Source organism: Notamacropus eugenii, chromosome 4 (assembly GCF_028372415.1).
Source record: "Notamacropus eugenii isolate mMacEug1 chromosome 4, mMacEug1.pri_v2, whole genome shotgun sequence".
NCBI classification, from domain to species: domain Eukaryota; kingdom Metazoa; phylum Chordata; class Mammalia; order Diprotodontia; family Macropodidae; genus Notamacropus; species Notamacropus eugenii.
This window is the reverse complement of record NC_092875.1, coordinates 149,410,356-149,433,747: the sequence shown is the minus strand read 5'-3', so window position 1 is coordinate 149,433,747 and position 23,392 is coordinate 149,410,356. Positions and strand designations below refer to the sequence as shown.

The following is a 23,392-nucleotide window of genomic DNA, read 5'->3' as shown; positions in this document are numbered from 1 at the left end:
CCCCTTCTCCATAGGTTATTGCTAATCACTCCAGAAACTTTCTCCAGCACTACCTACAAGCCCTGATCCTTCCCAAACACACAAATTCAGAAATGAGCTTTTTCAAAGTCAAGGAAATCCACTAAAAAAAAAGTTTTCCACCCCAGGCTGGCAGCTAAATTCCAAGCTGAAATCTTTTCTAAGTGAGGCCCAATGCCCCTTCAGAGTCATATCTAAAGACTTCAGTTCCACTTGAGTCTCAGACCTGAGACCTGCTTAGCCACCAAAAGATCTAAGGAGGAGAGAAGCATGTCAGGCCAAATAAATACCAGGAAAAAAAATATCTGTGCTTCTGTGAAAAGCATCTGACCTTAAGGAAGTTTCACACGGGCTCATTCTCTGGCAGGTGAGACTGTTTGCTGATTACCAAATTCATGCTAGCAGGAGCTTCACTGCATCCAATATAAAGCCACTTCTCCTTGTTTACAATTGGCAATAAATTCAGATACATCCTGCTTGACCAAGGAGCTAAGTGAGAAATGGGCAGGCCCCACCTTGATTAAACACTATTGGCTATCAATTCTTCTATTTTCATTTCAACTTTCCTCTTATAATCTAAATATCGCAGAGTTCAATAACCCACAAGGTGGTATAGTGGATAGAGTGCCCAGAACCGGAATGGGGAATAAGTATTCACTAAGCACCTACTATGTGCCACATACTCTGTTTACAAATATTATTTCATTTGATTTTCACAAATGTATGTGTGTGTATGTATGAGAATATGTGTGTATCTATGTATGTATATATATATGTGTATATATGTATATAATCCCATTATTATCCCCATTTTTAAAGTTGAGGAAACTGAGGTAGAGAGAAGTATGGTGCCCCTGCCCAGGGACACATAGCTAGTAAGTGTCTGATGACCACTTGACTGCCTTACTTGTAGTAAGGAAGACTGGAATTCCAAACTTCTCTCAGATACTTCCTAGTCATGCGGTCCTGGGCAGGTCATCCATTTGTTAACTTCAATCTCCTCATCTGTAAAAAGGAATAATAGAATTTACCTCCCAGGGTTTCTGTGAGGATCAAATGAGGTAATATTTTTTAAATGCTTTAAAACCTTCAAGTGTTATGTAAATATTAGTACTCTGTACATGTTATTCTCTATCTGAGCATTCTATAAGAAAGAGAGAAGATTGAATGGTAACTGCTTTCAACTCAGTGGTTTCAGGAAGGTCTCAAGGATTCTCAGCCTTCTGAAAAGCTCCTAGTACAAATGGGCATGAACCCCCAGCCCTCCAGATTGCCTCATCAATTCTTAACTCAATGAAATGGCTTTTCATTACAATCTTCATGCCATCCCTGATTACTCACAACATTGACCCAGCATGCAAACGCAAAAAACTCAGAAAGGTGACTCAGTAATCTGCAATCATATTCAAAATACACAATAGCATGTTCATACGAACGTACACACACAACACCCACTCCCAAATCCACATAGTTGTTAATAAAATAGCAAATGCCTCACCAATTTACAGAGTGCTTACCACAAATGGATGCAGGACTTTTCCTCTTTTTTCAAGAAAAAGTACTCAGTGGTGAGACCAGAAGAAACACTTGAAAGGGTCTGATCTCTAGTGCCAAATGGAAGTACTCTCAGCAGCTGAGAGGCAACAAAGAGGAAACAATGCCTACCCAGTCAGGAGAAGCAAATCCCAGCGCCAACAGGAGAATGAACTGGCATTTGCTTACTCCTACGGAGCTTGATGCCAAGGGTCAGCGCCCATGGGGCAGTCCCTGCAACTTGACTGCTGGCCCATCACCTAGACAAAGAGCCTCTGCTGACGTGTGACAGCAAATAGAAGGCATCCACCAGCACAGAGTGAATTTTCAGGGATTCTGAGCATCAGTGTCTGGAGCCAACTTGCAGGGGTTTAAGGAAACTGATGGCTAAATTTTTAGTGTGAGCATTTACGCCTTGTAAATCAGCAACTGCAAGGGGTCAGGTTACTGTTGATTTTTTTGATTGCCTACACTTAAGAAAGGGATGGAAAAAATGTTAATAATGTATATTGAATTTAAAAGTGGGTCCCGGGAGAGTGGGTTGTTAAACTTTCACCAGCACTTCTCTGGTTAAGAGTCATTTTGCTCAACCTACCTTAGAAACTGCAAAATTGTGATGATCCTGATTACCCCATCATCAGCTGGGTGATTCATGTTGATAGCCAAGAGTTACGCATAGTTATGAGCCAGGAGCAGTGAATTCATGGACCATATAAAGATTGACCAGAAGACAAGTATCCCAGCTCTTATTTCCCAACGTGTTCACTTGTTTCAATCCTGTCTGACTCTTAGTGTGGGGTCACTAGGGTTTAGGGTTTTCTTGGCAAAGACCCTGGAGTGATTTGCCGTTTCCTTCTCCAGCTCATTTTACAGATAAGGAAACTGTGGCAAACAAGGTTAAGTGACTTTCCCAGAGTCACACAACTAGTAAGTGTCTGAGGCCAGATTTGAACTCAGGCCTTCCTGATTCTAGGCTCAACATTCTATCCACTGTGCCACTTAACTGCCCAAACTATCTATTTAGTGGCTATGAAAGGAAAAAAACAAAGATTAAATCTTTTAGATGAAAATGTAATATACTATATCTTTGTTGTGGTTGTTCAGTTGTGTCTAACTCTTGATGACCTCACCTGGGATTTTCTTGGCAAAGACATTGGAGTGACTTGCCATTTCCTTCTCCAGGTCATTTGACAAATAAGGAAACTGAAGCAAATAGGGTTAAATGACTTGCCCAGGGTCACACAGCTAGTAAGAGTCTGTGGTCAGATTTGAACTCAGGAAGATGAGTCTTCCTGACTTCAGGCCTGGTACTCTATCCACTTCATCACTCAACTGCACCATATTCCCCAACTGGGAGGTAGCAAGATGGCACAGAAGCTAGGGAATTGGACTGGGAATCAGAAAGTAGTGAGTTATTTCAGTTATGTCTGACTCTTTGTGACTCCATTTGGGGTTTTCTGGGCAAAGATGCTGGAGTGATTTGCTGACCCGAATTCAAATTCTTCTTCACATACTACTGACTATGTGACCCTGGACATCCCTCTCTCAGACTATAAAGTGGGTTTAATAATAGCATGTATTTCACAGGACTCTTGTGAAAATGGAATGAAAAAGCTTTGCAAAAGCTGAAATGCTTTTATTAGTCGTAGTCTTGTGTTCTCTCATTTCTCTGGACCTTGTTTTTCTCAACTACAAAATGAGAAGGTTGGACTAGATAATATTTAAGGTCCCTTCTAACTATCAGATCTCAGGTAATCATTTAGTATAATAAAAGATAGTTAACAATACCCTCATAAACTTGTCAATCAGCCACTACAGTTATAGCTCACAGTGACAGACAAGCCCCAGGATTGTAGGTGGTAAGAAATAAGCTGGCCACAGACCCAGTACTTGCCTCAGCTCTGACGGGGTTGTTCTAGTTTTATTGCCTGATATGACTACTCTGGAGAAAGATAATGCACACAGAGTGAGTCTAGCGAAGATATGTGTCCTCCTGGATTTTTATTTGGGTCAGCTCATCTACTTATAACTTTCGGTGCCAAAAAGTTATAACCATCGTTTTCCCCTCTTGCAACTCTGCAGGATAGAAAGCCAGCAAGGGATTGTCCACGTCAATGTTTGTCCTGGTCTCATCCATTACTACTATTTTTACAGTGTTTATCATGACACTGTATTCATCACTTTGCCTGACATCCTATCTTCAGAGATTGTGGGCCAGGCAAAGGAAGGAAAAAGAAGTGTGGGGCCCAGCAGAGCTGCCTTCTGTCCCATCCCATCACCCACACTTTCTATGTTGGAAAAGGGAAGCTGGCCAGAAGCAAACAAGGATCTGTTTTAAAAGATGGATGGTAATGCCATTGGGACAATAGAGGTGGTTGGGGTATAGGGTTGAGGAGGTGGGGGAAAGGGTTACCTCTGTGCAGTACTAAACCCAAATCTGCATTAAAGTAGGGGTAAAGTTACAGTAAAGTGTCAAGAAATGGTGAGTGGACTTCTAGAAAAGAAACAAGTGACCACGATGAAGGTATAAAAGGTCACATCATAAACAAATGAGAAATGCAAGGAAGGAATTACCTTTCACACTGATGGATAAGGAAAGGGCTGAATAAATGAGAGATAAAGAAGAGAGGCGCACAAAAGATGAAAGAGATGATTTTAATTACACCAGATTTTAGAATGTTTTGGCAGAAACAAATCTACTATAGAAGGAATAGTTATCGGGGAAATGTTTTATTTTTTTCAGCAAGTTTTTCTGAGAAAGGCCTCATTTCCTAGATATAGTAGGGACTGATTTAAATTTGTAATAATAAGTGCCATTCCCCAATTGATAAATAGTCAAAGAATATGAAAGGACAGTCCTCAAGCTAAAAAAAAAAGCACCACATACATACACACACACATATATATTTGGAAAAAATGCTCCAAATCATCAGTAATTAGAGAAATTCAAATTAAAGCAATTCTGAGGATCTGCTTCACAAATATCAGACTGAAAAAAGCTGTTAACAAAGGAAAATGGCAAACGTTGGAGGCAAACTATGGGGAAAATGGCATATTAATGCCCTGCTAGTAGAGATGTGTATTGGCCCATTCTAGAAAGCAGTTTGGAACTACGCCTTGAAAATCACCAAATTATGCACACCCTAAAGAAACCACTATGAGGTATTTGCCCCAAAGAGATCAAAGAAAGGGGAAAGGTGCTATATGTAAAACCATATTTATAGCAGTTTTTTTACTTTAAATAGTATTTTATTTTTTCCCCAATTACATATGAAGAAAAAAAAATTTAGCATTCATTTTTACAAGATTTTGAGTTCCTAATGTTTCTCCCTCCCTCCCTCCCCTTCTCTCTTCTGAAAAGGATAAGCAGTTTGATATAGTTTATACATATGCTATCATGTAAAACATTTCCATATTTGTCACAGTTGTGGAAGAAACAGATCAAAAGGTTATAAAACCATGAGGAATAAAGTAAGTGATAAAAATATGCTTTGATCTGTATTCTGAATCCATCAGTTTGTTATCTGGATATGGATAGCATTATCCTTTGTGAGTCCTTTGGACTTGTCTTGGATCATTGTGTTACTGAGAAAAGCTCAGTCATTCATAATTGGTCATCACATGATGTTGCTGCTACTGTGTGTAATATTTTCCTGGTTCTGCTCATTTCACTTTCAATTTGTACAAGTCTTTCCAGGTTTTTCTGAAATCTGCTTATTCATCATTTCTTATGGCACAATAGTATTCCATAGTTTGTTCAACCATTCCCCAATTCATGGGCATCCCCTCAATTTCCAAAAGATTGCCACCAAGAAAACAGCTGTATAGCAGTTCTTTTTGGTGATAGTAAAGAAATGGAAAAGAAGGGGATGCCCATTAATTGGGGAATGGCTAAATACTTGTCATATATGAATGGAATCGAAGGTCATTGTGCTGTAAGAAATGATAAAATGGACAGTTTCAGAAAAATCTATGAAGGTTTATACAGTGTGATGTAGAGCAAGCAGAAACAGGAAAACATTTTTTGTTATAACAGCATGATCTCTGATCAATACAGTGATCAACCACGATTCTAGAGGGCCAATGATAAATGATGCTACCCATTCCTGACAGAGAAATGATGGATTAAGTATGCAGAATGAGATTCACAGTTTTGGATGTGGCTGATATGGGAATTTGTTTTGCTTGACTACTCATATTTATTATAATGAGTTTATTTTTCTTTATTTTTTGAAGTGGGGGAGGCAGAAATAAATGCTACTTAATTAAAAATAAAAATCAATTTAATTAGACATTAAATTAAATTATTAAAAATAAATTGTAATTTAAAAAAGAGAACATATCATGCCAGCCTAAATCATATTTTCTTTTTGATCAGAATTATTAAATTGTTAGAAGAGTAGAATCATTAGTCATAGATTATATTGTTGAGTTATTTCACTTGTATCTGACTCTTCATGACCACATTTGGGGTTTTCTTGGCAAAGATACCGGGGCAGTATGCAAGCTCATTTTACAGATGAAGAAATAGAGGTAAACAGGGTTAAGTGACTTGTCCAGGGTCACATAGCTAATAAATGTCTGAGGCTGGATTTGAACTGTGATCCTCCTGACTCCAGGCTTGGCACTCTCCACTGTGCTGCCTAGCTGCCCCATAGTTTATGTAGATCTTAGCCAAACATTTGATAAATGCTATCATGCCAATCTTGTGGAAAACATGTGATTCAGGCTAGATGATAATGCATTTGGATGAACTTGGAATTAGTTGGATGACTGCAATAAAAACGAAGGTCATTAATAATGGTTTGAGGTCAACTTAGAAGATCTCCAGCAAGGGGGAGGAGTAAAAGCAGGAACTCACATAATCTCTTATACAAACTCCTTCAGACACCTCTAAAAAGTGAATCGGAACAAATTTAGAGTGGCAGAATCCACTACAAGATGCACGTGACAGATTTCCAGCTCAAGACAGCCCAGAAGGTTGATGGGAAGGATCTGTTACACAGGACTGGGGGAAGTCAGAGCACACAGGTTGCACCAGCACAGACATGGCTGTAGCAGAGCAGGAATGGCCTCAGACAGACTGAATCAGAAACATTAGTGCAGATTCCCAAACTTCTCAGTACAGGATGGAACTTAGTGAGAGAGAAGCACAGGGCCCACAGCAGCAACTGCAGCCACTGCTAGGGCTATCAGCCTACAAACTAAATTTTTGAAAGCTACCTACTTAAACTTCCAGGAGCCAAGATGGCAGAGTAACCTGTAAGTGCTCTCACTCTCACCTTGTTGACCTAAAAAATCCAGAGAATATTGCCCTAGGAAAAATCCTAGAATAGTGGAACCAGCAGAAGGGCTACAGCAATCTTTCACCTTGGGAGGCTAAGGAGATTGATAGGAAGAATCCCTCTTGCTGTGCAAGGGGACCAGTGCAGGACCTGAAGCCACTTCAGCAAGCCCAACCTGAGCAAACCCCACTTCAGAGGACCAACAGAAGATCCTGAGCCCCAGGGGGGTGGAGCCAGTAAGTGCCAACACCAGGACCCCAGGCAAGCCTTGGCAAAGCCAGGGGAATCAGCAGAAACAAGCACTGACCATCATCCACCAGTAGCTATATGCTTGTGAAGCCCTAGGGGAGGGGGACACCTCCCATGGTCACACCACCCCTCCTCCACACATCATGCCATGAGCTTCAGTGTAGCTCCAGAGAATCTCAGAAAGACTTCACCTGGCCTCAGCCTTGGCACATACCAGCCAGCTCAGCACCAGGTAAGATGCAACCTTATATAGCTTCTAGCTGAAAGAACCAGAGGTCACAACACACAAAGTCAGTAACCAGGCCCCAAGCTCCCAGCACAAGAAATGTGGGACAGAGCCCCCTGTGCCCCAGAAGCAGAGATCCACTTTATAAGCCAGGTAAAAGGCAATTGCCATGATTAGTAGCAAATCAGAAAAGCAAAGATCACAGAATCTTACTACAGGAAAAGGGAAATGAATATATAAATTCAGAAGAGGACAGCACTGAAATTATACCCACATTTGAAACTTCAAAGGGGAATATGACTGCTCTTAAGCCCATTCTTGGAAGAGCTCAAGAAGTATTTTAAAAGCCAAATTAGAGAGGTAGCAGAAAAATTGACCAATGATTTTAAAAATACAATTGACAAAATGAAAAAAGAATTCACTAAAGGGAAGAGTTCATCAAAAAGTAAAATTGGCCAAATGGATAAGGAGGTATAAAACCTAAATGGAGAAAAAAAACTCCTTAAAGGGGAAAATTGGACAAATGAAAAAGGAGGTACAAAAGTTAACTAAAGAAAACAATTTGTTAAAAATTAGAATTAGGCAAGTAGAAGCTAATGACTCTATGAGGCATCACGAATCAGTCAAACAAAATCTAAAGAATGAAAAAAAAGAAGAAAACGTAAAATATCTCATTGGAAAGCCAATTAACCTGGAAAACAGAACCAGGATGGAAAATGTAATAATTATTGGTCTAGCAGAAAGCCATGATGAAAAAAAGAGCCTGGACAATATCTTCCAAGAAATCTCCAAGGAAAACTGCCCTGAGATCCTAGATCTAGAAGGCAAAAGTCATCGAATGAATCCATTGATCACCTCCTGAAAGAGATCCCAAATTGAAAATGTCAAGGAATATTGTTGCAAAATTCCAAAACTATCAGGTCAAGGAGAAAAAAACTGCAAGCAACCAGAAAGAAACAATTCAAATATCAAGAAATTGCAGTCAGGATCACACAAAATCTTGCAACTTCTACATTGAAAGATCAGAGGGATTAGAATATGAAATTCCATAAGGTAAAGGAGATTGGACTACAACCAAGGGTCAATTATCCAGCAAAATTGAGCATAATCTTTCAGGCAAGGAGATGGAAATTCAATGAAATAAGGGATTTTCAAACCTTTCTGATGAAAAGGCCAGAGCTCAATAAAAAAGTTGATCTTCAAATACAAGACTCAAAAGAGGCATAAAAAAGGTAAACAGGGGAAAAAAACCCAGAAAAAAACCATTGTTATTCAATATGGGCAAACTGCTTACATCTCTATATGGGAGGATGATACTTGTTAATTTTGAGAACTGTATATTTATTATGACATTTAAAAGGGATAAAAAAGGGAGTGGGTATAAATTAACTGATGCAATGACAAAAAAACATAATTAAATGGTGGGAAGGAATTGTAATGGGAGAAGAGGAAAGGATGAGGCAGAAAAGGGTAAATTACATCACATGAAGAGGCACAAAAACATATTATAGTAGAGAGAAAGAAGGGAGGGAGATGAGTATTGTTTGAGCTTTATTCTCATTGGATTGAGTTCAAGGAGGGAACAACATACTCACTTAAGTACAGAAAAATAAACTTGCCCAACAGGGAGTAGGAAGGGGAAGGGGAAATAAAAGAGAGAGGACTGATAGAAGGGAGGGAAGATTGATGGAGGTTGTGGTCAAAAGTAAAACTCTTTTGAGGAGCAGAAGGGAGAATGAAGAAATAAAAGCATAAACAGGAGGGAAATAGGATATAGAGAAAGACACAGATAGTAATCATTATTGTGAATGTGAATCTCCCATAAAATGGAGATTGATAGCAGAATGGATCAAAAATTGTAATCCTACAATACATTGTTTATAAGAAACACATTTGAAACAGGAGGATACACACAGAGTAAAGGTAAAAGGCTGGAGTAGAATATATTATGTTTCAGCTAATGTAAAAAAGCAGGGGTAGCAATTCTAATCTCAGACAAAGTAAAAGCAAAAATAGATCTAATCAACAGAGATAAGGAAGGAAACTACATCCTGCTAAAAGACACCAGAGACAATGAAATAATATCATTACTAAACATATGTGTACCAAGTGGCATAGCATCCAGATTCTTAGAGGAGAAGTTAAGGGAGTTACAGGAAGAAATAGAAAACAAAACTATACTAGTGGGGGACTTCAACCTCACCTTCTCTAAAGTTGACAAATCTAACTTCAAAATAAACAAGAAAGAAGTTAAGGAGGTAAATAAAATTCTGGAAAAGGTAGATATGATAGACCTCTGGAGAAAATCAAATGGGGATAGAATAGAATATGCTTTTTTCTCAGAAGTGCATGGCACATACACAAAAATTGACCATGTACTAGGTATAAAAACCTCACAATCCAGTGCAGAAAGGCAGAGATAGTCAATGCATTCTTTTCAGATAATGATGCAATAAAAATTATATGTAATAAAGGTCCAAGGATGGACCAAAAATTAATTGGAAACTAAATAATTAATCCTAAAGAATGAGTTGGTCAAACAACAAATCATGTAAGAAATCCATAACTTTATTCAAGAGAATGACAATAATGAGACAACCTACCAAAACTTATGAGATGCAGTGAAAGCAGTTCTTAGGGGAAGTTTTGCATCTCTGAATGCCTACGTAAATAAAATAGAGAAAGAGGAGATCAATGAATTGGGTGTGCAACTGAAAAAGCTAGAAAAAGAACAAATTGAAAATCCTCAATTAAATACCAAATTAGAAATACTGAAAACCAAAGGAGAGATTAATAAAATTGTAATTAAGAAAACTATCAAAGTAATAAATAAAACTAAGCTGGTTTTATAAAAAGTACCAATAAAATTGATAAAACTTTGCTAAATTTGATTTTAAAAAAAGAAAGAAGAAAATCAAATTACCAGTATCAAAAATGAAAAGGGTGAAGTCATCTCTGATAGAGGAAATTAAAACAATAATTAGAAATTACTTTGTCCAACTGTATGCCTATAAATTTGACAATCTTAGTGAAACGGATGAATATTTACAAAAATATAAATTGCCCAGATTGACAGAAGAGGAAGTAAAATACTTACATAATCCCAACTCAGAAAAAGAAGTTGAACAAGCCACTAATGAACTCCCTAGGAAAAAGTCTCCAGGGCCAGATGGATTTACAAGCAAATTCTATCAAACATTTCAAGAACAGTTAATTCCAATAGTATATAGACTATTTGGCAAGACTGGCAAAGAAAGAGTCCTACTAAATTCTTTTTATGATACAAATATTGTACTGATACCTAAACCAGAAAGAGCCAAAACAGAGAAAGAAAATTACAGACCAATTTCCCTAATGAATATATATGCAAAAATTTTAAATAAGATATTAGCAAAAAGATTACAGCAACTAATCATGACAATAATACACTTTGATCAGGTAGAATTTATAGGAATGCAGGGCTGATTCAATATTAAGAAAACTATCAGCATTATTGATCATATCAACAACAAAACTAACAGAAACCACATGATTATCTCAATAGATGCAGAAAAAGCTTTTGACAAAATACAATACTGATTCCTATTGAAAATGCCGAAAAGTATAGAAATAAATGGAGCCTTCTTTAAAATAATAATAAGTAGTATCTACCTAAAACCATCAGCAAGCATTATATGTAATGGAGATTAGCTATATGCAATTCCAATAAGACCGGGTGTGAAACAAGGATGTCCATTATCACTACTGTTATTCAGTATGGTACTAGAAATGTTAGCTTTAGCAATAAGAGAAAAAAAGAAACTGAAGGAATTAGAATAGGCAAAGAAGAAATATCTCTCTTTGCAGATGATATGATGATATATTTACAGAATCCTAGAGAATCAAGTTAAAAAACACTTGAAATAATAAACAACTTTGGCAAAGTTGCAGGATACAAAATAAATCCACATCAACCATCTGTATTTCTATATGTTACTAACAAAGTCCAACAGCAAGAGACAGAAAGAAAAATCCCATTTAATGTTACTATAGATACTATGAAATATTTGGAAGTCTACCTGCCAAAACAAACCCAGGGACTATATGAACACCGTTACAAAACAGTTTTCACATGAAAAAAGTCAGATCTAAATAACTGGAAAAACACCAGTTGTTTGTGGCCAAGATAATATAATAAAAATGACAATTCTACCTAAATTAATTTACTTATTCAGTGCTATACAAATCAAACTACCAAAAAGTTATAGAGCTAGAAAAAAATAATATCCAGATTCATCAGGAAGAAGAAAACGTCCATAATTTCAAGAGAATTAATGAAAAGAAATGCTAGGGCACGTGGCCTACTCATACCAGATCTTAAATTGTATTATAAAGCAACAATATCAAAATCACTTGGCACTGGCTATGAAAGAGAGGGGTAGATTAGTGGAATAGGTTAGATACACAAGACACAGTACTCAATAATTATAGCAACCAAAAACAAACAGATAAAAATAACCCCTAGTGTGGCTTTGTACTGTAGTAAGAGAAGCAAAGCTTTGCAAAGCATGGAGATGAGGAGCTCTTTTCACTCTGCCATTATCCTTCTGTATTTGGACCACTGTGTTCATGGGAGTACACATTTTTGGAAGGACACTGACATACTGGAAAATGTCTAGAGGTTGGCGTCCATGGTAATGAAAAGGCTTTGGGTTTCTGTCCCAGGACGAATGGTTCAAGGAACTGGAGATTTTTTTAACTAGGAAAAGAAAAACTTCAGGGGTAGGTAGAAGGAGATATATAGAAGCATGGATGTACAGCTGGAAGGGACCTTAAAGGTCAACTGAGTCTCAGAAAGGTCACACAGCTAGCTAATGTCTGAGGTATGACTTAAGCATAAGCCCTGATTCCAGTTCTAGCACCGTATCCCCTAGATCACAGTGCATCTCATGATAGCCTGTTATCAGCATTTGAAGTGCCGTTGTATGGAAGACAGATGAAACTAATTCTGTTTGTCCCAAGAAAGAAGAGCTAGGGAAAATGCATAGAAGTTGCAAGCATAAAAATTTAGGCTTCATGTCAGGAAAAACTGGAAAATGAGAGCCATTCCAGAGTGGAATGGAGATGCATTGGGAAGGGGTGTGTTTACTACCCTCATCGGATATTTTCAATTAAAAGCCTCATGACTACTTGCTGGGTGAATTGTAAAGGGGATTCTTTTTTCAGGTATGAGTTCTACTCACTAGTTTCTGAGGTCCTTTCCATTTCTGAAATGCTGTAATTTTGTGATATAGGCTAAATAAAATCTTGTTAATCTAGGTTAACAGGGGTTGCTATTCATATCAGGCTACAACCACAGTGTAAGTTGTGAGAGTTTGGCTCCATTCAGGACAGTGGGAGAAGGGAATGCTTGCTCAAATACCAGCTGAAAGCCTCCACCATGGTCACTTATATTTATATGTGCCCAGTAGTCTCCCTGGGGTGCCATTAGTAGAAAATGCTTGCTTCTGGGCTTATTGGTAGATAATTAGTGACAAGTCTCCAGTGAAAGATCCACTTAATTACTCTGACAGAATTGCACACAGAAACTCGTAAACTATAGGTTAAGTGAACACTTCAAAAAGAGGTCCCACTGGACTGCTTTCTAAATGAAGAGATGGCTCCTTTTTAATTACCAGCAGTAATGAATACACAAGTGTACTACGATCCTTAACTACTTTGATGTCATGAGGAAGTTAAACATGATTTCTTTCATTGGTGTTGGAAAACTTTTCCCAATGATCAGGGCAGTCTACAACATAGTCAGAAAGTCTCAGAGTTGCCTAAGGTGCAAGCAGATTAGATCATTTGGTCCCAAAGTGACCTTGTTTCAGAGGCACAGTTTGAGTTCTGGTCGTCATGACTCCACTATGCCAGGGTGCCCTCTGTTTAAATGCACTTCCTTATAACCCTATGTAGAACAGCTGATGACAAATTTCATAGGAATGAGGCTTCATCATAACTAAAGTCAAGTCCACAAGCATTTATAAGCACTTACTACGTGCCAGGCATTTTACCAAAAAAATGGCCAGAACATATTCCTGCTCTTAAGAAGCTCCCAGTCTAAAGGGGTAGACAATATGCAAACAACTATACAGAAATAAGATACAAACAAAATATATTGGAGGCCATCTCACAGGAATGGCACTATTGTTTAGAGGGACTTGGAAAGACTTATAGCAGGTGAGCTTTTTAGCTGAACACTTGAAGGAAGTGAGGGAATCCAGGAGGCAGAGATGAGGAGGGAGAAAATTCCAGGCAGGGGGAACAGTCAGGAAAAATACTCAATGAGGAGACAGTGTCTTGTGTAAAGAAGAACAAAGAGGAAAGTGTCACTGTACCACACAGAATGTGTGAGAAGATTGGAAAGGTAGGAACGGGCCACATTGTGAAGGACTTTGAAAGCCATAGAGAGGATTTTATATTTGATTCTGGTGACAATAGGGAACTACTGGAATTTATTGAGTAGGAGAGTTACATGGTCTGACTTGTGCTTTAGGAAAGTCATATTAGTGACTGAATAGAGTATGAGGGATGTTGTAGGGAAAACCTTGAGGCAGTCCCACCAGGGCAGGCTATTGTAATAGTCCAAGGCAATGAGAATCCAGGTTGGGAGGGGAGAAGAGTGAGTATACAAGAGATGATGCAGAGGTAGAATCAACAGGACTTGGCCACTGATTGAACATGGGAAGAGAGGGTCAAGAAAGAGTGAGGATGAAGCCTAAGTGGCAATCTTGGGTGAATGGGAGGATAGTGGTGACCTTAATAGAAATAGGGAATCTGGGAAGAGGGGAGAGTTTGGGGGAAAAGATAATGAGTTCAGTTTTGGACATGCCTAAGATGTCTATGGGACACCTACAGTGATGTCCAATAGGTAGTTGAAGATGTGAGGCTGGAGGTCAGGAGAGAGGGGAGGGGTGGATAAATCTGACAATCATCTGCTTAGAGATGAGAGTTGGATCCATAAGATCTGGTGAGATCACCAAATAAAACAGCGAAGAGGGAGAAGAGAAGAGGGCCCACAATAGAACTTCAGTGGATGCTCACAACCAGAGGGTGTGACCCAGATAAAGATCCAACAATATATTGCCAAACTTGCTTTTTATGCGCACTGAACCAGGACTGTAGAAAGTTAAAACATATGTTTGCATCCAGGAAGAAGAATCTTTGTTGTTGCTATATTTACTTTGTCTGGAAGGCTCTATTTTCATTTCTTTAGATATCAGAAAGAACACCGTCCTAGAAGCTTTTCATCTACCTGGGAAAGGGACAAGCCTTAAACCTTTGTTCCCAGGAAGTATGATGAATTTAGAAAGAAATCCAACTTGCCTGAAAACCCTACTTAACTTTAAAATATTTCCAAAATTAGGTCAGCATTTGCTAGTATAGTAGCTTAATCTCCTACATTAGTGGTGCATCTAATGTCCTTGAGTACGAACTCATTCTGTCAGGAGAAAGTGTCTGAGTTGCTTTACTGTAGTCGAAGGATTGCTTCTCCAGTCTCGTGTGCTGAGGAATCCCAATCTACAGTGTGTAAAAAATGCCTACAGGTACCATGTTCATATATAGATACTGGTTTTATACAATTCAATTCAATATTCACCAAGCATTTATTAAATGTTTATAATATTCAAGACTCTGGGGAATCCAAAATAAATCTCAGCAGTCCCTGCCCATAGGAAGCTTATGTTTTACTAGAGTAGAGGGAATGTTAGTTCCTCTGATCCAAGTATCCTGTGGAGATCAATCCGCACACCTTGTTGTTGGTGTCCAATTGTGTCCAATTCTTTGTGACCCCATTTAGTGTTTTCTTGCAAAGATAATGGAATGGCTTTCCATTTCCTTCTCCAGTTCATTTTATAGGTGAAGAAACTGAGGCAAATAGGTTTATATGAAATGCCTAGGGCCACACAGCTAGTAAGTGCTTGAGGTCAGATTTGAACTCACTGACTCCAGGACTGGCATTTTATCTGCTTCACCACCTGGTTGCCTTAGAACTATCTTTTCCATCTGAATAGACAGAAACTAGTTAGCACCCATGCCTGACTAGAAAAGTGGAATACTGGAAGGGGGGCAAGGAAAGCTAGGATGAGGGAGTCCCAAGGCACCCTAGCAAATAAGATAATAATTGTAAAAATACTTAGCACAGTACCTGGGGCACATAGTAGGTGCTATATAAATGCTAATTCCCTTCTCTTGTCCTTCTTTCCCAAAGACTGGATGTTCTTTAGTGCATCCTACAGTGGCATTAACCAACACAAAAATCACTGGATGGCTATTTCAGTATTTCCTTTGGGGGCCTAAAAATGGTACTCTTCTCTTTTCTAGAGAATAGGAATTATTAAATAAGAATGGAAACTGAGCTAAATAATAAAAGTAAGTTAGAGAAGGCCTGGATTATTCACATGATCCTTGTGTGGAAGTGAGTATTTAAGAGGCCTTTGGTGTAGCCAATAGAACTCTTCATTTGGAATCAGGAAGACATGGGTTCCAATCCTGACTTAGCTACATGGCCCTAGGCAAGTCACTGAAGCTCTCAACTTCAGTTTCTTCCTCTGTAAAATGGGAGTCATAATAGTATTATTTAATTATATTATAATCATATTAATTAACAACAATATTAGTATAAAATTATATAATAATAGTATTGTTATTATGTTAGTAATAGCATTGTACAATTATAATTATATTAATTTATAATTATGCTAGTGTATCATAATTATACAACTATACTATTATAGTATGTCACAGGGTTCATGTGGGTATCAAATGAAATAATATATTTCTCTCTGATTCCCCTGGTATAGGGAGCAAGTGAACTCCTACCCCTGCAGGTTAGTAATTCTAAAATTGATAGTCTTCTAGTGCTGTCCAGGGCACTGAAAGGCTAAGTGATTTATTTGGCTAAGATCACAGGTTATTCTGACTTCATGACTGATAACCTATCATTTATTATTTATCCTGATCACAGTTATGCCTAGAAGCCTATTACCTTGATGGAGGGTACATGAGTCAATGGAAAGACTACTAGATTTCAAACTTCTTTCTTAATTGGCCCATAAACATTTATTAAGCATCTACCATGTGCTAAACTCCTATTGGGCTAAGACGCGAAGATACAAAGAAAAGCAAGAAGACAGAAAAAAGGCAACTCTCAAGGAGTTTACAGTTTAATGAGAAAGATGACACGCAAACAAACAACAAGCTATAGATAGAATGAATTGGGAATATTCAACAAAGGAAAGGGACTAGGATTAAGAGGAGTTGAGAAAGGCTTCAAAAAGAAGGTAGGATTTTATCTGAGACTTGAAGGAAGCCAGACAGATTGTGGGTAAAGATAAGGACTGAGAGCATTCCAGGCATGGGGAGAGAAAATGCCTAGGAGTGTTTTGTACATAGAACAGCCAATGAAGCCAGTGTCATTGGAACAAAGAGTTCATGGGAGGGAATAAGGTATAAGAAGACTGGATAGGGGAGGGGGGAAGGTTATGAAGGGCTCTGAACACCAAACAGAGCATTTGATCAGAGTATTTATTTGGAGTGATAGGGAGTCACTGGAGGAAAGAGAGAGAGGGAGGGGAAGAAAGAGAGGAAGAGAAAAAGAGAGAGAAAGAAAGAGAGAAAAAGGAAAGAAGGAAGGGAGAGAGAGAAAGAAACAAAGAAAAAGAAAGAGGGGGGAGGAAGAGGCAGGAAATCTCAAAACCTTAAAATACCTTCACTAAACTCTAACCATTCCCCCTTACATTATTGTTCCATACAGCACCTGGTATTCCCAGTGTGGAGAGTGCTGGATTTTGACCCAGAGGACCTGGGTTCAAATCTTGGGGGTAGCTAGGTGGTGCAGTGGATAGAGCACCAGTGCAGGAGTCAGGAGGACCTGAGTTCAAATCTCACCTCAGACACTTGACACTCACCAGCTGTGTGACCCTGGGCAAGTCACTTAACCCCAATTGCCTCATCCTGGGTCATTTCCAGTCATCCTAATGAATATCTGGTCACTGAATTCAGATGATTCTGAAGGAGAAGTGAGGCTGGTGACCTGCACAGTCCTCCCTCACTGAAAACAAAGTCAAGTGCAAGTCATGTCATCATTTCTCTGATGGCATGGTCTTCTTTGGCAACAAAGGATGAACACACATTGTTCCATATCTCTCCTACTTCAAAGCTGTCTATACTCATTGCTCTCACTTATCCTCATCGTACTCACTTCTCCATCTTTTGGAATATGGCTTCTTACCTCATCACTCAACTGAAATTGGTCTCTCTGATACTATCAGGGATTTCTTAATTGCCAGATCAGTTGGTCTTTTCTCAGTCTTCATCTCTTTGACCTCTTTGCAGCATTTAACACTATTAATCATCCTCTTTTTCCCCCAGATGCTGTCTCTTCTCTGGGTTTTCGTGATACTATTGTCTCTAGTTTCCCTATGACCTCCCACCTCCATGATCATTCCTTCTCCGATTCTTTTGCTGAATTGCCAACTATACCATGGTTCCTTAACTGCAGATGTCCACTAAGACTATATTTTGGGCTCTTTTCTCTTCTCTTTTTACCCTGTCTATTGGTGACAACCCACTACCCTTTCACATATTCATCAAAACATTTTTTGTGTGTCTAAGATGATGATCTAGCTTTCCAAAGAGATCCTGGAGAGCAGGTCAAGAGTACTGGTAGACTGTTAGTTTAAACATTAGCAAGCATGAGAAGCAGCAATATGATTCGTGCCAAGCCAAACTGAAATAAGGCGTAAGAGGTAATTCCAAACGGAAGGCCTCAGTAGAACAGATTTAGCCCTCTCACCAGGATAATTTGGGATCACATACAGGTATATATTATAACCCACTTTCTATTCTTTCCCTCTAAATGCAGCATTAACCTAATTTATCCTTCAAGACTCACAAGGTACAATTATTAGCCATAAATGTCATTTTGATTTTCCCACAAAGCACTTCCCAGATGCTCTCTTGAATATATACTGCATATTTGGGGTCATTCTAGAGAGTTACTATTCTCATTAAGGTAGCAAGAATGATTTTTGTGGACCATCCCACCCTTGCCACACTCCCCCATTCTTGCTTATTATAAACTTTATAAAAGTTACTCTGCACAAAGACATTTTGCAATTTGGCTTAAAAACCCAGAGGAGGTCTTTGAAATTTCTCAGGAGATGCCTTTGCAATCTTCTCTCGATTGCGAAAACCCATCCATCAGGGAACAAAAAATAAGCAGCTTTTTAGCTTCAATTTTAAAGTGGAAGTGAATGTTCTTTAAACTGTCAGGAAAGCATACGTATCCATCTTCAGGACAGCTAACAGGCTGCACTCTCAGCTGTAATCTTAAATGATAGGTTCATGCCTATATACAATGAACCATTCCTCGTATTTCTCTCTCACTTATTATCTGCATGACCTTCGGCAAACTGTTCACATTTTCGTTTTCCCCATCTACAAATTGAGCCTCTGACGTCCCTTCCATATCTGGAACTCTGACCCTAAGCTCCTAACTCTCTCCAAGGGATCCTATTTAATAACAATAGGTAGCATTTATACATCGCTTTAAGGTTTGCAAAATGCTTTGCAAAAAGTAGCTTATTTAATCTTCATAATCTCAAGAAGTAGGTACTATTATTGTCCTGATTTTACAGATGAGGAAAATGAGGTTAAGTGACTTTCCCAGGGCTATATACCTAGAAAGTGTCTGAGATAGGATTTGAACTCAAGTCTTCCAGGTCTAGTACTCTACCTATTGGGCTATTTTTAATCCTCATTTTTCAGATGAGGAAATTGAGATAGATAGAGGTTAAATGACTTTTCCAGGATCACACAGCTAGGAAGTGTCTGAGGGAGGATTTGAACTCAGGTCTTCCTGTCTCCAGGCCCTAGTGTTCTATCCACTGGGCTATTATTATCCTCATTTTACAGATAAGAAAACTTAAAGCAAAAAGAGGTTGGTCAATAAGAATCTGAGGCAGGCTTTGAACTCAGCTGCCAAATAACTCACACTACTTAAGGCCATCTCTGAGAAAAAGATCTGTTTTTCAGTCAGTATTAAAGTGCCCAGGAACAATGATAGTTAATATTTGTATCAAGCATTAAAATTTCTCAAAGCATTTTCTAAAAATTGGTGCAACTGGGTCTTACAAACTTGTGAGGGAAGTACTACCAATTAATACATCATCTCTATTGTAGACAGCAGAGCTTCCTTCAGAGCTCAGCTCAAGTACCTTCATCTTTATGAACGGTACCTTTCTTGATGCTCCTTCTGTGAGGACGTAGGGCAGCAGCAGAGGCACAGAGTTAACTTGTATAAATTTTCTATCTACTTAGGTGAATACATGTTGAGTCTCCTGGTAGAATGTGAGCTTCTTGAGGGTATGAACTATCGAGCTTTAATTTTTGTATCTCTAGAACCTAGCATATCATCTGGTTCATGGTAGAAGCTTAACAAATGCTTGCTGATTTACTTTTCTGATAAAAGACCTGAGGGCGATATAAATTAAGTGATTTTGGAGGATTTGAACCCAGATCTATCAGGTACTCTATCCACTTGATTTCATGGGCTGGGTCTACAATTTTATTTGAAGCAGCATTGCAGCAGTTAATTGCCTTAATTTACAAAGCTTCACATCTTATTGGTCTTTTGGGGGCATCTAAAGTCCTTCATGATCTAAGTCTGATCTACCTTTCCAAACTAATTTCACACGACTCTCCTTCATGTCTTCTGCATTCCAGCTAAACTACTCTACTTGCTGTGCTCAACTTGCTACTTCATCTTCCACCTCCAAGCATTTGTATAGAATCCCAAGTTTGGAATGTTATCCCTCCTCATTTTTACCTCTCAGAACTCCTATTTCCTTTCAAAATTCAGTTCAAGTAGAATCTTCCTCAGGAGACTTTTCCCAGCTCCTAGGTAGGCCCTTCTCCAAAATTACTTGATATATTCTTTGCAGATACTCAACATGGCACAGTGGAAAAGATTGTAAGCTCTTTAGAGTTAGAGGACCTGGTTTCAAATCTCTCTGCCACTAATGACCTATATGACCTTGGACAAGTTACTTAACCTCCTTTGCCTCAGTTTACTAATCTAAAAAATAAGGAGGCTTGATAAGAAGAGTTCTAAGCCCACTTTTAGCCTAGACCTTTAATTATAGAAGGAAAACAAACATTTTAAAGTGACTGCTATCTGTCAGGCACTGTGCTAATCACTTTACAAATATTATCTCATTGGATTCTCACAACAACTGTGGGAGAAAGGTGCTATAATTATCCTCATTTTACAGTTGAGGAAACTGAGGTAGACAGAAGCTAAATGTTTGACCCAGGATCACACAAACACTAAAGGTGTGAGGCTGGATTTGAATTCAGGTCCAAAACACTGTCCAGGTTTGAACTAAGGTCTTCCTGACTCCAAGTCTAAGGATTTCCTGACTGACTCCAACTAAGGACTTCCTGACTCCAAGTTATTACTCACTGTGCTACCTAGCTGCCTCTCTATAAATAGCTTATGCCCTCAGGGACTTAGTTACTTTTATAAAATTTATCTTGTAAATACTCTACATTTACATATATGTATAAACATTGCTTCCTTCTAATAGAATATTAGGCAAGGACAGATTCTTTGTCTTTGTATCTCTGGTGCTTAACATTGCACTTGGCACACAGTCGATGCTTAATAAATGCTTGTTGCTTAACTCATTGATTGATCGGAGCACTACACATGGGTGGTCATTGAAGAACAACAAACAAAATTGGAGATTCAAGATATGTTTTCTCCTTGAAAGCAAGAGTTGCCTTGCCTCTGGAAGCGAGCACTGCAAGAGCACCTTGTTAATAGGGTTCTGCTGTGCCTAAACGCTTATGATCATCTACCCTCTGAACGGTCAGATTCTAGGCATTCAGATTGTGTAAGTAACATCAACTAAGCTACAAGAAGAGCTAATGAGAAACACACAAAAAAAGATAACGTCGGCAGGGAACTTAAGAGAATTCATTTGATGTCAATGTCACTCTCTCAAGGACAATATAATTAAATTATCCAGGATTCCCACTCGAATTCCTCAAACTCATTTATGGATAAGCCTATACTGAATACACTTCAGCACTGATCGAGCTCTGGCAAGAACAAAGACTCTTCTATGCTACCTAGGGGCTGTTTCCACGATCTTAAGGCAGGGGTATTACAAGGCTCAAATGCAATAACGAATTGTAAACTTTAAAGAATTATATAAAGACCAGGTATTGTTAATATTATTATTGTTGTTATTGTCTGTTATTTGTCTACAGTTGCCAGGTCTTCATTTTGGTAATGACTTCATTCCCCAAGCTTCTACCTGATAAGCTCAAGTAACATTTATAAAGCAATATAAGTCAGGGTTAGTAAATGTTTAACCACCAGACTCTTCAAAGAAAAAAGAAGGTATATGCATTTTTAAGCTTAATCTACATTATTAATAATTCAATTCAATAAACATTTCTTATGTGCCCACTAAGAACCAGACACTTTGCTAAGTGTTGGGAATACAAAAAGAAGAAAAAGACAGCCTTGGCCCTCAAGGAATTTACAATCCAATGGGGGAGACAATGTACAAACAAATGCACATGAAGCAAGCTATGTAGAGGATAAGCAGGAAGAAAGAGGAAGAGGAAGGAGGGTACTGTGCAATATGACATCTTAAAAAAAAAAACAAACTCCAACAAATTCCATTCTCCATGGCAGACAGCTATTTTGGCCAAATGGCATTCTTCAGAGTAAATTGCTCAATCAAATCAACAGACATTTATTACTACGTGTAGAGAGCTAGAATGAGTGCTAGGGGATATGCAAATCTATAAATAGATATGACATAGTCCAAGGCCTCACAGGGCTTTAGATTTGTAGATAATGATAACAGCGAGCATTTATGGAGCACGTCAATGTTTGGAAAGTGCTTCACAAACAGAATCTCATTTCAGAATCAACAGATTCTCACAACAGCCTGGGGAGGAAGGTGTTATCATTATTTCCATTTTGCAGATGAACAAACAGAGGCAGTGGGAAGTTCAGTTATATGCCTCGGATCACATAGCTAGTAAGTATCTGAATCTAAATTTGAACTCAGGTCTTCTGGACTCCAGATCCAAAGCTCTGTCCACTGCACCACGTTGCTGGACACAGGCTCAAATTCCATGGCTAGACGTTGCTAGTTGTGTGAACAAGAGCATGTCAATTTCCAAGCATTACTTTTTCAATCTGTGAAATAGGGATCATAATTCCCCAGATAATCACATGGGGTTGTAAGAGGTCCAATTGAGATAATGTATGTAAAATGTAATGTCAGTTAATAGTGAGATAAAACACAGGCACAGATAACTATAATATATAGTATGTCATCTTCAGTGCAATGAAGAACTATAAAATAATGTTTTGTGAGGCTTTGGAAAGAAAAAGGTTGCTACGGCCTAAAGGCATCAGGGAACACTCAAAGAGTCCAGCAGTCAGAAACAAGCCAAGGGTGTTACTTAAGAAAGACAAATACCTTATCTGAGCTCCAGTCATGGGTTTATTATATCCCATAAATGGGAAAAAATAATTTAGGAGTCTCTGTTAATTATAATTTGCCCGCTGAGGTAACCCTCTGATTCCTCATTGATGGCTCTGAGTTGACCTGAGTTCTTAAATTCAGTGGGTCCTACCAATCTGGAAAAGTTCCAGGTATGGGCCTAGTGGCAAATCCCATGTTATCAGTCATCTAAAGGAACTCGTTGCCAGAAAGTCCAAAGATTAAGTTTTCTATTCAAAGAAAATATCTACAGCAAGGCCCCAATTAGTGCAAACAAGGAATACTGTTAAGTGATCCCATTTTTTTAATACACACTGTATGTTTCCATTACACTGATGCCCATGACTATATTTTACATGATAACTTTGTACAACTTCAGACAGTGCTTTGAATACATGTAACCCCTTCACAGGATTCGTTACTAAGAGGGGGTACTTGGCTGAACTCTGGTAGGGTCACAGTCTACATAGGTGGAGAGAGTACTCACATAGAGGGAATCACAGATCCTTCAGGCAATGAAATAT

At 38.5% G+C, this 23,392-nt stretch overlaps 1 protein-coding gene across 7 annotated transcripts in view; it reads right to left on the bottom strand.

Annotated features, from left to right (window-relative positions):
• The window catches only part of NCALD (neurocalcin delta), a 579,604-nt gene that overhangs the window by 65,850 nt on the left and 490,362 nt on the right, over positions 1 to 23,392 (bottom strand). The window contains exon 1 of one of the 7 annotated variants that reach the window (XM_072603372.1): positions 9,915 to 10,037. The exons of 4 other annotated variants lie outside the window; for them this stretch is intronic. The gene's annotated coding sequence lies outside the window, so the exon portion shown is untranslated. Of the gene's footprint in view, positions 1 to 925; positions 1,488 to 1,535; positions 4,734 to 9,914; positions 10,038 to 23,392 lie in introns of those variants that run through there. 2 more of the 7 variants (XM_072603374.1, XM_072603373.1) reach the window with 2 other exon arrangements.